The following is a 15,793-nucleotide window of genomic DNA, read 5'->3' as shown; positions in this document are numbered from 1 at the left end:
ACAAAACGCTATATATCTCACCGATGGAAGCATGCAGAAACGTGAACATGGTCTTTTTTGAAAGAAGAGGTCCTAATCTAAAAGATAATATAGAGTATATAGATATTTGTGGCTGTTTGCGGCTGACTGAAGCAGTGCTACGAGTATAAATGTAAATTCGCTCAGAGGTGACTAAATTTTACATCGCGATTCTATCGAAGATAATTCGATCTGTGATTGTCACACAATGAAATAATCTACATCGTCAAATTCCCGAGAATGAGAGCTTTCTTGTGATATATGACTTTAGTTTTTTTGTGAAAAATATATAAAATACTCATTCTTCGTAAAAATTATTCGCAATGGCTAGGCGGAAATTCATGTGTGGGACGAATACATTTCTAAGCTTAATTTTACTGCTTTATGAATATAAAAATCAAAAGGAATGGTATTCTTTGTAAAGAAGACACTCCAAGCTTTCAAATGAACCCATATATGGGCTGATACCATACAAGGAAGGCTATGTAAATGAAGCATAAACATTTTTTACGCGATTTTGCAGAGTTTAACTGGTTTTAATGATGGAACAGTATGTTAAAGTGTTACCAAAAATTGTGTTGGGTGAGACTATATAAAGATGCCAAAATAGGCTTATAGACAAACCATTATGAATAAATAATAACCTAACAAGTAGCATGTTTCAGACGTGTTTTGTTTGGAAGCATCAACAAATCTTGCAGCAGGACTTTGATCTGACTTTAAAGTGTGTGTGTGTGTGTGTGTGTGTTTGAGAGTGTGTGTGTGTGTGTGTGTGTGTGTCTGAGAGAGAGAGAGAGAGAGAGTGTGTGTGTGTGTGTGTGTGTGTGTGAGAGAGTGTGTGTGTGTGTGTGTGTGTCTCAGAGAGAGAGAGAGAGAGTGTGTGTGTGTGTGTGTGTGTGTGTGAGAGAGTGTGTGTGTGTGTGTGTGTGTCTCAGAGAGAGAGAGAGAGAGTGTGTGTGTGTGTGTGTGTGTGTGTGAGAGAGTGTGTGTGTGTGTGTGTGTGTCTCAGAGAGAGAGAGAGAGAGTGTGTGTGTGTGTGTGTGTGTGTGTGAGAGAGTGTGTGTGTGTGTGTGTGTGTCTCAGAGAGAGAGAGAGAGAGTGTGTGTGTGTGTGTGTGTGTGTGTGTGTGTGTGTGTTGTTGAATTGAGGTGTGTGTCTCAGAGAGAGAGAGAGAGAGTGTGTGTGTGTGTGTGTGTGTGTGTGTGTTGTTGAATTGAGTTTTTTTTTTCACTCACATTAAGGAAACCATTAAAAAAGTTTGCCCACATTTGAGGGTTTATATGAGACTCGAACTCAAAATGTAATGACCACCTAACATATGGGTAAACGTGGTAACTTTTTATGACGTGCAAAGATAACCAGCAAAGGACTGTTTGCATTGAACAAACTATACAGAAATTATATTTGCATAACGTACAAAACAGCTCAAATATTAACAGAATAATTATTGTAAGTGCTTCAACAAAAATACAACCCTCTTATTTCTACTGTAAACTCCTCTGAAATCCTGAACCAATAGACTTTCATTGCAAATAAGTTTGATATGCTAAATGTGATTTGTTTAATTGAGGGATGAGTATATTCAGACATTATGCCTCAGATGCTGTCCGTCTTGTATTGAACGTGGTTTTTAAAGCTGGTGTTTAGCATCTCTGAAAGCCTGAGCTCATGCTGACCCTGTGATTCTAATATGAGGCTGTTTTCAACATGCTCACACACTCTCAGCGTGACTAACTGTGTCACACACCTGCTTTAACACCCTTCACTCGCAGCACACTGAGTGCTGCTACTTAACACAAAGGTCAAGTGTGAGCGCTAACTGTTTTCTGCAGTTTTCGGAGGGAACAGCAAACTTGTGTAGAAACATGTTTTCACACCTTCACAGGAGCCCCACCGTACATATCTATATACACCTCTGTTTCCTGTTCACAGATGCTTGTTTCAGCCCACAGTAAACTCTATTTATCGATGTGGTCTGTCTGTAAGATGCTATTCATGTTTGATGAATGATTTTTTCATAAACCTGATTACAGTAGAATACATTGCATGTAACTAATATGTAATGCTATACAGCTTACAGGCTTTTTTTTGGGGAATACAATCGCTAGGACCAATTTGTCAATATTGAGTCCATTTTTCTAAACTCTTCACACATGAGCACAGTCTATATGTTTCTCACTCAGACACAGACATCACCCAAACTCTCTGTGTACCTACTTGCCGATTTGCACGTTTACTGTTCAAAACTTGAGTTCAAAACCTAACATAATACCAAACTGAGTAAGACAGCGATTTGCAATATTTCTACAGTAATTCCACACTGAAATATATTCCAGTTTTAACAGATGAAATATTTTTTATAACAATTAGATGTAGCTGAACACCGTTAGTCGATCAGCTTCACTGCTTCAATACAAAAGTGGAGAAATGAGGAATGGGAACGTTGCCCTGTAATATAAACTTGGACCATGTAACATTTACTGCAGTGAATTCTAACAGTAGAACGTGTCATTCTTGTTTTGTAAAGACAATGTACTAAAGAAAACATTGTGTTATGTTACCTGTTTGTGCTTTGTGAAGAATGGCTTAATTTGAGACTCTTATGAAGTGTTTAGGTAGTTTTTGTGAATTTTGAATGTAATATTTACTGCTGTTCTAAGCTAAATAGTGTCAATAATACACATGCAAAAAGTAGCAATAATATACCTGCAATGGAGTGGTTGCATTTGCATTAATAAGATGAAAAAATGTAACCACACACATATGAGTACAGTATGTGTTTGTACCTGCAGATAGATGTTTAGGACACAAGAGGACAGTAAATGTCCAAAGAAAAATATCAGCAAGCAAGAAAAACACTAGTTTTGATTTATGTGTTATGACCAGTGCAGTGTATTATAAATCTAGATTTGCCTCAACAGATGCTGTGTATATAATGTTGTGGTTTAGTTTTGACTACCAACAGATTTAGACAGAATATATTTGCAAACAATGATGATACCTTTTTTAATTTTCTTTTTAATAAATTAGAGATGATAAGATCTGGGTTTTAAATTGTGGTTATACTGGCCATTCAGATGCTAACTCACTTCACATCACTGAAAAGACGATCTTACAGATCTTTAAAATCTATTTACAGCCATTCAGGGTATGCTGTTACATTGCTATGTACCTGTATGAAAACATAAATTCAACATGACTGACACAATGCAAGTCATTCTGAAATATTAATATACTGTACATTTGTTCAGTTGCAGTGAAAGATAGCATCTATCTCTCTATCACAGGCAGGCAGACAGATAGATAGATAGATAGATAGATAGATAGATAGATAGATAGATAGATAGATAGATAGATAGATAGATAGATAGATATGGGAAATTATATTCCTTAAAGTAAAAATAAATGTTTAGATTTTGCACAATCAATCAAGTGGGCGTCAATCAATCAATCAATCTTTATCTGAACAATGGCTGATGAGGAGCAGGTTTGAAAACATTTTTGCATTTTTAATTTTCTATTCACCAAAGAATCCTGGAAAAATAACATACATATTTAACATATGAAGCAGCATAACTGTTTGTTTGTTTGTTTGATTGATTGATAATAATCAGAAATGTTTCTAGAGCAGCAAATCAGCATGTTAGAATGATTTCTGAAGAATCATGTGACTTGTTGAAAATTCAGCAATAAATTACATTTTAGCATATACATTCACATAGGGATTATGATGGTGATGACTCACAGTATTACTGTTTTTACTCTATTTTAGTCAAATGAAATCAGCCTTTATAAGCATACGAGACTTGTTAAAATATCTTACTGAAACTAGTATAGATGACACATATGGGCACACAAGTTCAGTTTTGATCTCATAGACTTTAATAATTCATGCATTAAATTATTAAAGTTCCTATACTGTGACATCAAGAGCATTTTTGCATTGTTGAAGGTCACTCTGGTTAACATGATGGAGTACAGAAGGAAATAAAGACTAGTGAACAACAGGTAATATGAAAAACAGTGAGTTTAAAACAGTTTTAAATGTAGAGGCCTGATCTTTTGTATGGTATTTATCAGTAAAGAATGAATCACAGTTTTCTGATTACATTACCAGCAATGTAAGCACATACATTAGTCACGGAAAGAAACCAATTAGAAATACAAGTACAAGTACATTCAGTTCTAACTGCAGCACCGTCAACATCTAATAGGTTGTTAAACGTGATATGAATGTAAAATTAGATGTTGTCATAAGATCACATCAAACAAGAGCTGGAAAGGATCAGAGACTGGAGACAACATTGACTCAGAGTCTACATGGCATATACTGATCTGTATCAAGCTGAACAAGCTCAGTTTCTGCTGTTCCTGTCAGAATACTAAAGAATCTATTCTGTTGTTATTGCTCATTTATTTCTTACATGGCAAAGGATGAGAAAAATGAAATTATTAGGCATATATTTGACCAATACCTTCAGCATAACAGTGATTGTCGACTGTGTTTGCGGTTGGATTCTGATCTGATTCAGTCGGGGAACTGACACAGCACTGAAATCGTATGTTTGTTGATGATTTTTGAGGATGACAGCATTGCCCCACAAACGTCCATATTGGCTTTTGTCTATTTATACTACTATACTATTTTATAATATTTATAACATACCTAACCAGCTGGATTTTTCAACAGGGAAGTAATACATGAAGCATTTTCTCCTCCATTTTCAAAATATTGCAGTCTGTCCAACTGTATATGTGTATATATATATATATGAAAGACATGTATTATTTAGCAAGCCTGTAACCACCTAAATCAATGATTAAAAAAGTATTTTTGGCAAATCCAAGTAATTGACTATAGAAATATGATTATTTTTAACGTTTATGACTGTTCTAGTGCCAACTATGGTCGGATTGGGGGAGTTCGCATAAGTAGGTTTTTAAATAATGTCAAATATTTTAAGAACATTTTGATTGAGAGCAGGGGTTCTACAGACAAGGCTTTTTCAGAATGAGAACGATCGTACGATGCGTGAATATATGAACATTTTCTGCAATTTGAGGTCATTTACCATTGAAATATAACTTCCAGAGAATCGTACTGTTTTTTTTTTTCTCGAAAAACCTAGGACTTTTGCAAAAGTAGGTGTTTTACGTATTCTTCATTATTTAACAGCAGTGGTTCTAGAGGCAAAGTTGTTTGGATTGAGGAGGTCTATCAAATGGTATGAATATTGTGTGTATGTGTGAAAAATGCAATATTGCCCCTCAGTGGCCAATTTCTTTCCATTTCTGAAGAAATTAGATACATTTTAGCAAGTAAGAATGTGTTGGTTTGTGTTTTTAATATGTATTAACTCAGTATTACAGGTTTTTAAACCATAGTACCTGTTAAATGTCGCGCTAGCTAACGGCTTTGTCTTTTTGTATTATGTTAGTTTTGCAAAACCATCTGCTTAAGTCTATTGCAGATATAGATATTCATACATGCATATAACGAGGGTTGCAGACATACAGGCAACTTGCTCTTGAGTGTTCACGGACCTGCTTTGACCATTCCAATGTGGCCCAAATAAAGGGCAATACTGACTCAATGTCATTTTCAAATACTATAAAGCATGTTTTTTTCCTGAATACTTGCATTTGTGAATGTGAAATTTAGCCATAAAAAAGAAACAATAAATGTGGACTTGTGGAGTTTACAAAAATACCTAAAAGAGCATCTTTCTTCTGTAAAATAAAATTTGCATCAATATTCCCAACAATAAAGTCAAGTACATTTCGCCAAAAAGGAGACACATAGGGGCAGTGCCAAAATAAATGAACAGCTCTCTGGCTGCTGCTTACAAAAGCTACAGATTTCACATTGGACACTTCGTGCACTCAACTGTCGCAGCTTAGCTGTAGCAGGGCGGAGGGGCATTGGCAAAATAAAAGAAGCTGCTAATAAAATGAATTATCATAGCTATAACTGTTTATAAAGTAGTATTGCTAAATTACCAATATTTTATATAAATAATAATACAATTGAAGAGTATTTGGTATTGAGAAACGGTGTGTGTCTGTATTCGCAACCCCAATAACGTGATATTTATCTCCTAAAATGTCAATTTTAACAGGGGAACCCCTCCAAAAAACATGTATTTAATCCCCGGAACGCGGTTTTTACTGGGGGACCCCCCTCGAAACGCAATTGGGCTAGTTTTGGGCTAGTTTTGAGTAGCAACTGGCAACCCTGACAAGGACTTTATTATTACTTTCAACAACACCTTGTAAGACACAGCCAGAAGTGCACTGAGAAGTGCTGTCATCGGAAATCACCCTTAACTGATGAAAGGATAGTACGACAAAGGTTAGTTCAATAAGATATATTTCCTCAGTGAACATTCAAAGTAACGATACAACTCCATACAATTAATTTATTTTTATTTTTTCAAAGACATTCCATGGATTCTTATTTATTTACACACTTGTGTCGTCAAACGTTTGTATGAACACAATATCACACTCCTAGCCTTGTGATATCGCTCCATATCAGCACGGATGTGATTCAGCTGTAGGCATGAGGTGCTGATATAGTGCCATCATGTAACACTCCTACTTACAGTGCCTTTCGAAAGTATTCATACCCCTTCATTTTTTTCATGTTTTGTTATGTTGCTGCCTTATCTTAAACTGCTTTAAATTCCTTTTTCCCCGCATCAACCTACATTCCATGCACCATAATTACAAATCAAAAACAGAATTGTCACAACTTCGTAAATTTATTGAAAAAAACAAACAAACTCTGAAATAAGTGCATTGCATAAGTATTTAAATCAGTACTTATCTGAAGCACCTTTACAGCCTCAAATCTTTTTGGGTATGATGTGACAAGCTTTGCTCACCAGCATTTTGCAATTATCCACCATTCTTCTGCTCGCCTCTTCACCTCTCAAGCTCTGTCAGGTTGGATGGGGGCAGATGCACATTTTCAAGTTCAAGTTCAAGCCCAGCTCAGGGACATTCACACAGTTGTCTATAAACCACTCTTGCTGTGGATCATTGTCCTGTTGGAAGGTGAACTTTCTGCCCAGTCTGAGGTTCTGAATGCTCTGGACTGGGTTTTCATTTAGGCCATGTCCACACGTACACAGGCATTTTTATAAACAGAGTTTTTCCTTTTTCCGTTTCAAACAAAAAAAATCTCCGTCCACATAAAAACGCAAAAGCATGCTATGAAGCACTGTCAAGAGCATGCGAAACCAACAGGTGGCGATATAATCTCAACCGTAAAGCCATGTTGGCCAATCAGAAGCCTGAAAAAGTTTCCAGTAGGCGGAGATAACGGCGCATGCTCCGACGTCACAAGCCAAAATCTCCGGTTTCACGGTCTACATGATAACACTGCAACCAAAGTTTTTGAAAATCTTCACCCTGGCAGGGGTACATTCAAAAATGTTCGGTTTCAGTGAACTGGTGCTGCATTTGCGTGTGGACGAATGGCCAAACCGCATAGAAAAAGCTGCGGTTTTGAAAATACCCCACATTCGTGTGGACAGGGCCTAAAGCTATCTCAATATTTTAGTGCATTGAGCTTTTCTTCTACTCTGATCAGTCCCTCAGTCCCTGCCACTGAAAAACAGTCCCACAGCATGAGGCTGCTACCAGCACACTTCACTTTTGGGATGGTACTCTGCAGGTGATGAACAGTGCCTGGTTTCCTCCAAACATGATGCTTGGAATTGAGGTTCATCAGACCAGAGAATATAGTTTCTCAGAGTCTGAGGGTCCTTTAGGTGCTTTTTTTTGCAAATTCCAAGTGTGTTTTCATGTGTCTTCACTGAGGAGAGGATTGAGTCTTGCCACACCACCATAAAGCCCAGATCAGTGGAGTGTTGCAGCGATGTTTGTCCTTCTGTAGGTTTCTCCTATCTCCACATATGATCATGGAGCTCAACTAGAGTGACCATCAGCTTGGTCACCACACTAACCAAAGCCCTTCTCCATCAGTTGCTCAGTTTGGCCAGGAGGCCAGCTCTAGGAAGAGTCCTTGTTGTTTCAAACTTCTTCCATTAAGGGTAACAGAGACTACATGCTTCTGTGACCCTTCAATGCAGCATTTTTTTTTCTGAACTCTTCCCCAGATGTGTGGCTTGATGCAATCCTGTTTCTGAGCTCTACAGGCAGTTTTTTTGTTTGTTTGTTTTTTTACTTCAGGGCTTGGTTTTTGCTCTAAAATGTATTTTTAGCTGTTAGACCTTTTATTAAGACGTACTGTATATGCCTTTCCAAATCATACCCATTCAATATAATTTGCCACAGGTTAATTTCACTCAAAGTGTAGTAACATCAACAGGCGATATGAACGCTCCTGAGCTAGATTTCAACGGTCCCAGATAAGGGTATAAATATTTAAGTGCTTTATTTTTAATAAATTTGCAAGGATGTTAAAAACCGTTTATTTTGCTTTGCCATTATGGTGTATAGAATGTAGATTGATGTGGAAAAAAGTAATTTAAAGCAGTTTAACATAAGGCAGCAACATAACAAAATGTGAAAAAAAATGAAGGGGTATGAATACTTTCGCAAGGCACTGTATGTGATATTGCTTATATGGTTAGGATTACAATAATACTGCTGTCTGCAACCCTCAGAAAGCACTTGTCACCCATGTTTTGGTTTTCAGACATGCATCATACAGCTCATACCCAATTAAGTGATAAACATAAATTGTAAGAGGACCTCACACAATAATAAACTGGAACTGTCTGTGAGCTGATGCAACATGTGCATTAAAAAGCTGCAAAACATGCAGCCATTTATAAAGTGATTATTTTCTGTATGCACAACACGAGTGGTTGTATCCACACATCTGTGTGGATGTCTTTCATGTTTGCTCAGGATCAGCTGATTGTTTCACCAAGAGATTATTTAAAGCCTCAAGCACACAGACGTTACAGAGCGCTCACATTAAAGAACTCCGCGTGAGCGGCACTCAGCTGAAAGGTAAGGCTGATGCAGGGCCAACGTTATACCATCTCTCAACGCTCTGGCAGAATGCTTTGCTAACTTCTTTCTCACAAGGGAACGTTGTTATCTTGTGTAGGTATCACCCACACAGCATAAGCATGCTTCAGAGACACTCTGTATCGGCGGCTGCTTAGGAATCCAAGAGGACTCATGCAGTCTGTAGGGATGGAGATCATATGGGCTGCTGGCACTGAAGTGTGCTCAACCGGAGCGGACTGACCCACGCCTCTGCTGGATTTACCAACCAATTTATGATTTATAAAACTTTGTTACTCTCAAAGGAACACTGCCATCATGACATTGTTGTCATCTGCTTATGAAATTGAATCCAAATGCTTTGATGTCTTGAATGGAAGATGCTTTCTGTGGTTACATCTTCATTTTTCATTTCAGTGGCTTTAATTATAAATCACGCACCTAGGTGTTTGTCCTAGAAACTCTGAAAATATGACTGTCCAGGAATATACAGATATAAAAAAGGCAAGAAAGCAAATCACATGAAGAAAGCTTGTAAAACATACAAACTATTTGCATTCATTACAGGCAAAACCTATAATATTCAAATTGGGGGGCCGCAAAAGTGTGCTACTATAGGGGATCTGTAGAAAAGTAACATTAAAAGCAGTATAATTAATGCTAGAAAAAAAGATCATTCATTGTAAATACTAGTCAGAAATCATAACCCATAAGCCTAATCATACTGAACCTGCTGATATTGAATTTTCAGGGTCGATGTGCCAGCCTGTCACTTTTCAGGTATTTTCTTCATTGTTATTTAAAATAAATGCCTCTCTGAGCTGATGTGAGATAGGAATAGGATGAAGAACAGGACTGGTCAGACACATTTGAACTTAAAAGCTAAGTCCACTCTCCTTTGTCTCCACACCACTGCTACTGTCACTAAATGGGTTTCTTTTATCATTTTGTCTGGCCAGAGCAAACAATGGTGGGCTGATTTAGTGTGAATAGCCTTCATCATCAAGACAGCCTGCTTGCACTTAGTCTACACTTAGTGCAGGTAGTCTGTGGCATCAAAACGTCTGAAAACTACTGATGGAAGCTTTCAAAGCCCTGCTTCAGGATGCCTCAAAACCTTTGTTTGGAACTAGGGGTATAACGGTATTAACGATAATCGTGATATTTAAATGATGAAATATTGTTATTGTGTTAATTAGGGGTGTCGCAATATACCATTATTGGCGATATTTAAAAATGAGTAGTACACATATGATAATATGACACAATAATCTAGTGCCAGAACTATTGTGGAGCGCTAAACTCTCACGTGTGATTTGTTTCATTCATACTCAACACCAGAGGGCGCCCTCCAGCAGAAAGTCCACAAGCGAAACTCATAGGAGTAATAAAACAAATAACTTTCCAGGAAATCTCTTATGTGGACAACTAGCATCTAGCTGTCACTCTAACGAAATAAAGTGCAGAAATAAATGTTTTGTATGATGAAACATGATGAGAATCAGCACACGATTACAACAGTATATGGTTTATCTGTTTTCTTCAAGCCATGTCATTTTCATATGGATAATGTATATTTATATTGCAATAATTGACATAGCCTTTATCACTGTATAGAATAAAATCAGAAGCAGTTCACAGAAGGAAGTTATTTCAAACACTCAATGAAGCTATACATAAGTTTGGAGTAAAATATGTAGGCTAGTTATTCTCATAAATTGTCTTACTGCTGTGCTAAATTAAAAATGGTTAGCATTTTAGTCTCTTCTGTTTAATGTAATTGTTCCTCTTGTATGTAATGGTGTGATTCATTGGTCAAAAAAAATGTATTTGACTGATAGCATTATTATTATTATTATTATTAAATTTTTCAATGTTTCTATAGATACCACAATATATCGTTATCGTGCATTTTTGAGGCCACAATAATCGTGTAGTGAAAAATCTGATATTGTGACAGCCCTATTTGGAATCAATAGTTCAGAGTGCGTATCAGACTGCCCAAGTTACACTGTAACTGTACATTGTTATGTCACTACTGTTTTGAAATGTTTAAATGGTTTGCCAGTGTCTATGGTTTTTACCTGATCACAGATTAATTTTACATTTATAGTAATGTTTAATAAGACAGTTAAAAGGAAGCGTAGTAGGTAACAGTCTACTATTGGCATGTTTAGCCAAGCCCTCCAAAACACAAAGCCAAAACAAAACAAGCCCTGCAAATTAATAAAAGAACACCCATTATACAGACCTGTCATATTTAATGGTATATGATTTTTTAAATTGCATTTTTTATGCATTTTTTTTTTGACCTGCAAACGTCACCAGCATGTGGTGTTTTGAGCACTTCGAAACAGTGGATCATTTGTGAAGCAATTTGGTTGAATTGATTCAAAGTTTCATAAGGTTTGTTTCTCCCATCCATACTGAAAACCCCTGCTATAAGACTCCTAAGAGATGATAAAACATGCCAGAGATGTACACTGACACAGACACCTGTGGCATCTAGAGACCTGAATATTCTAGAGAATTGAGAGGGTCGTTGTCACATGTTCCCCATTTTGGACTTTGTTGAAGTTTTGGTTGTTTGGTTTCCTGTTCTGATCTTATAGTTTTAGGCGGCTTCTGCAAACTTAGGCAGCTACATTACAGACAATGACTTTGCAGGAAGTGTTTGCTCATAAAGGTACCTCACGAAACTGATTTCAGATGTGCTTCTGCACAACGGTTTAATGATCTACAGCAAAATAATAATATTATAACAATACTAATTTATCTCTAGAAATGACATCAAAAGTAGAAAACGTTGGTCAAAAAACCCACATTTACACTCCAACTGACCACCACCTGCAACATTCAGACGCCATCTTTATTGTTTAGCTCAACTCTCACGGATTTGAATGCACAGGAGGATTGTGGGATAACAATAACAGTGAAAGATATATCTATGCTGCCTTCAAAAACTGATCAGATGAAGGTGTAAGATTATTGATGCCATTTGTCTGGACCGGAAGAAGGCCACAGTCTGAAAAGACAAAGAACTCTTACAAGAATCAACACCTGAACTCTGTCTTGCAAGCCTAAGACAACACAACCAACTGAGAGAAACAAAGCTCCACACCTTATGCATGACCCTTCACCTCCACTTCCTTTACTCACTCTCCCCCTCTCTCCCCTTATTTCCATCTAAACACTGCAGAGGTCACCGAAACCACCTTTCTTAATCAGAGTTTATTACAATGCAACAATTCATGTTTGTTGTTTGAAAGATATCTGTGTGTCTGGTAAAAGGGTCTCATTCTATTAACAGTAGAACAGGTAGCCATGGATATTGAAAACAGAATACTCCCAGGTCTTTCACACAAATTACCTCCTGTATGTAAATGAAGTACAGCCTCCCACAGAAATCGAATTTATTCACTTGAAACCCCCAAAGTTGATATGCTAAAACCCTGCAATAAACGGACAATACCATTTGGTAACTTTGGGGTTCTTCTGGATATTTAAGGGAGAGTGACAAAGAGCTCAAGGAATCTGTAGACAGATCTCCCGCACAATTGCTGTGTGTAGTTCTCGTTATCAGGTAATATTTGTAAATTCTCTCATTTTGATATTATTGAATATTTGATATGATTGATCATTGTTTTTGTATATGGTTTGTGTCACACTTCATAGACTTTTGTGTTTGTTTTCATTTTCATCCCTCGTGTTCCTTGACCTAGTTTCGGTCCCCCCTTAATTGTGCCATTACGTGCAGGTATGTCTTGTCAATTATCCTCATTTCCTCTCCCATATAAATTGTAGTTAGTTCAGTGTTTCTTTGTCCGATCTCGTCAACGTGTACATGTGTCTTATGCCTTCCTGTTGTGGATTACCTTGTGTGGATGATATTAAAGACTTTTACTTTCATCTTCATCTTCATGCGAGTTCATTCTACACAGAACGGTGACAGAAGACCGAACCTATATAAAGTAATAGCAGCGTTTCCCCCGTGTTTGTTTTTTGTTTTTGCAAGTTTTTCCCTTTTGTTATGAATGACCCTGCCACCCTGCCGGATCGCACTCTCGAGGACCACACCGAGGTGGTCTTTGTGTTTCTTGCAAACTATACATACTACCCGGACAGCTGCCTCTGCTCGTTTTATCAAGCTGGACTAAACGCCGCCACACGAGCGCAGTTGTCCGGGGAAGGTCTTCGAGAGAGCCTCACCGCCTTCATCGAGTGGGTGCTGGTGTCCTGTAAATCGCCGCTCACCGTGGACATCGTGGACGATGACACCAGTCCCACTCTGGACCCAGAGCCCAGCCCACTATCACCCCGCTGCGCGGAGCCAAAGCCTGAGCCCACCGCAGATGGAGAGCCAGAGCCATCGCCAAAGAGAGCGACAGAGCTGAGGGTCGCCTGAAAGCCAGAGCCTCATATGATGTCTGACCAGGTGCGAGAGCCGGTAACTGAGCATGCACCAGTGGATGACGCAAGGGAGCGCGATGCTTGGTGAAAAGCCACGTCCACTGCACCACAGCTGAGGGTGAGCTGCAGCAGGACTCTGAGAACTTAATTGACTTTAATACTGAATTACTCTGTCTTCCGTCATCATATGGCCATGGAGGCTGTTTATGAACTGTCTATCTGCCCTGAACTGTCTTTCTGTCCTGTCATGACCATGGAGGTCGTTTCCCTGTCCACTGCACTCCCACTATTGGGAGTCACTATCTAGTGTGTGTGGGCAGTAGGGCTGCACCATAAATCGCATGCAATATTGAATGCGCATCTTGTCAATAAAGACGGTTCTGTAATCAGCGGTAAATCTCCATCACATGCGTGCTTTCACATGGAGCAGCATTTACTACACAGAGCCATTGTTCACTGACAAGCTACGCAAAACCACAAACATATATGAACATGGTTTTGCGCAGCTTGTCAGTGAACAATGGCTCTGTGTAGTAAATGCTGCTCCATGTGGGATGGAGTACTAGCATGGTTTGGGCATATTTCATAGTACTAGCCATAACCTCTGGTTATTGTCTCAGCTTTTTTCAAGTTGTTATATAGTTAGACTAACTATAGGGGGCTAGATAAAACACTATTGACGTATTAGCATATTTCATAGTGCTAGCCATAACCTCTGATTTTGTTTGAGCTTTAACTAAGTTGTAACATAGGTAACTGTAGGGGGCTAAATAGAACCACTATTCAAAGACTGACAAGCATGAGGCGGTCTATTGAATAGTTAGTCATAACCTCTGACTAATGATCAGACTGGAGAGCTTGTGATCATGAGACACATGTACACCAGCCGCCATGATACATCCTGAGTGACATGGATTCCTAATGAACGAGTAAATATAAAGTCAGAGTTAAATAGAATTATCAAACATTCATCTACATTTAATAACCAGCATCTTTTCAAATCTTTTTCATTTTTGGAGTCAGATGAATTAAAGAGGTTAAACATATAAGAAAATGTATTAATTTTAATATTATTGCTCTGTATAAAAGCAAAGACAGCAACGCGCAAGAATCCTTCTGCCGTGCCATTGGCTACCGTCGTTGGACCAGTGGGCGGACCTTACAAAGGCATCCCAGGAGACAGGAAGTGAAGCTAACACTGGATCTGGACATGCCTTGAGGCCTTCCTACCTTGGAAAGCATCCTCTGTATCTAGCACTTTCAGCTTTCAGATGCAGCCCTGGTGTTAATTAATTCCTTGATAGCCTTTCTTCTTGCATTGTGAGGTCTTGTCTGTCCTAGTGGTTCATTTTTGGTTGGCCTGTTTTGTTTTTTGGTTTATCCTTATTAATACGTTTATACTGCACTTGGATCCAGTCTTATTTCTGCATTCCCAAGCTGCACAGTCATTATGGAAGAAACAGCTCACGATATCTTCAAAACTTCTATTTGAATGTTGAATGGACATGCTGATGTTGCAAAATTACATTCAGTAGCAATTTAATTTAAGAGATCTTGGCTCTGTATCTTCAGTTGTGTGCAGGCATTGTATTTCACAATTTTGACTCAGAAACTGAAAGCACCTCTCACTCTTCTGTTATGGAGTTTCTTGATCTTCAGTGCATGTGTGCTGTGCTGTTGTTTGATGGGAATGAATTTCCCTGCTATGATTGAGTGTTTATCGTCAGTGCCATTTGACATGGTCTAAATGAAATGGCTAAGGGACTCTTAAAACTTGCAAGTCAATACAGAAGTACACTGGCAAAGTATTGATTTTCTCTAACCTCATATTCTGCTGGTACTGAATCACAGGATTCTTCATAATGAATTTCTTTTTCCTTTTACTGTGTTTATGTGGATAATATATTGATGTTTGCCGAGCAGTCTGAGATATGTATAAGTTGTGGTCTGATGAAAAATAGATGCGGTGGGAATGTTGTGCAACTCTGCTGTTACTAGCGTACATTTACTACTGCAAACCAGACCACTGGAGACAAGCCTTGACATATTTTCTTTCTTTGAGTTTGTTTGTGTGAGTGTGCGTGCGTGAACTTTTACATTTGAAATGGAGCAATGAAGCATCATCAGCAAAGAGATCAATTACAGCGAAAGAGCACCAGTCAGACTTTAGTTTGCAAATATTGCGATGGCCTGATCACTGTTGCATTTGGAATCACAAGCATTATATTCAACAGAATATTTTAAATTTTCATTTAATTTAAAGGCGACATATCATGAAAATCTGACTTTTCCAGGTTTTAGCCTAAGTGCTATAATCAGCTCCCCGGTGCATCTACCAACCAAGGAAACGTGAAAAAGATTAACCCAGTAACTTTGG

This window comes from Sinocyclocheilus grahami, unplaced genomic scaffold (genome assembly GCF_001515645.1).
Source record: "Sinocyclocheilus grahami isolate Dianchi unplaced genomic scaffold, SAMN03320097.WGS_v1.1 scaffold801.1, whole genome shotgun sequence".
NCBI classification, from domain to species: Eukaryota; Metazoa; Chordata; class Actinopteri; order Cypriniformes; family Cyprinidae; genus Sinocyclocheilus; species Sinocyclocheilus grahami.
This window is presented reverse-complemented; position numbering follows the sequence as displayed.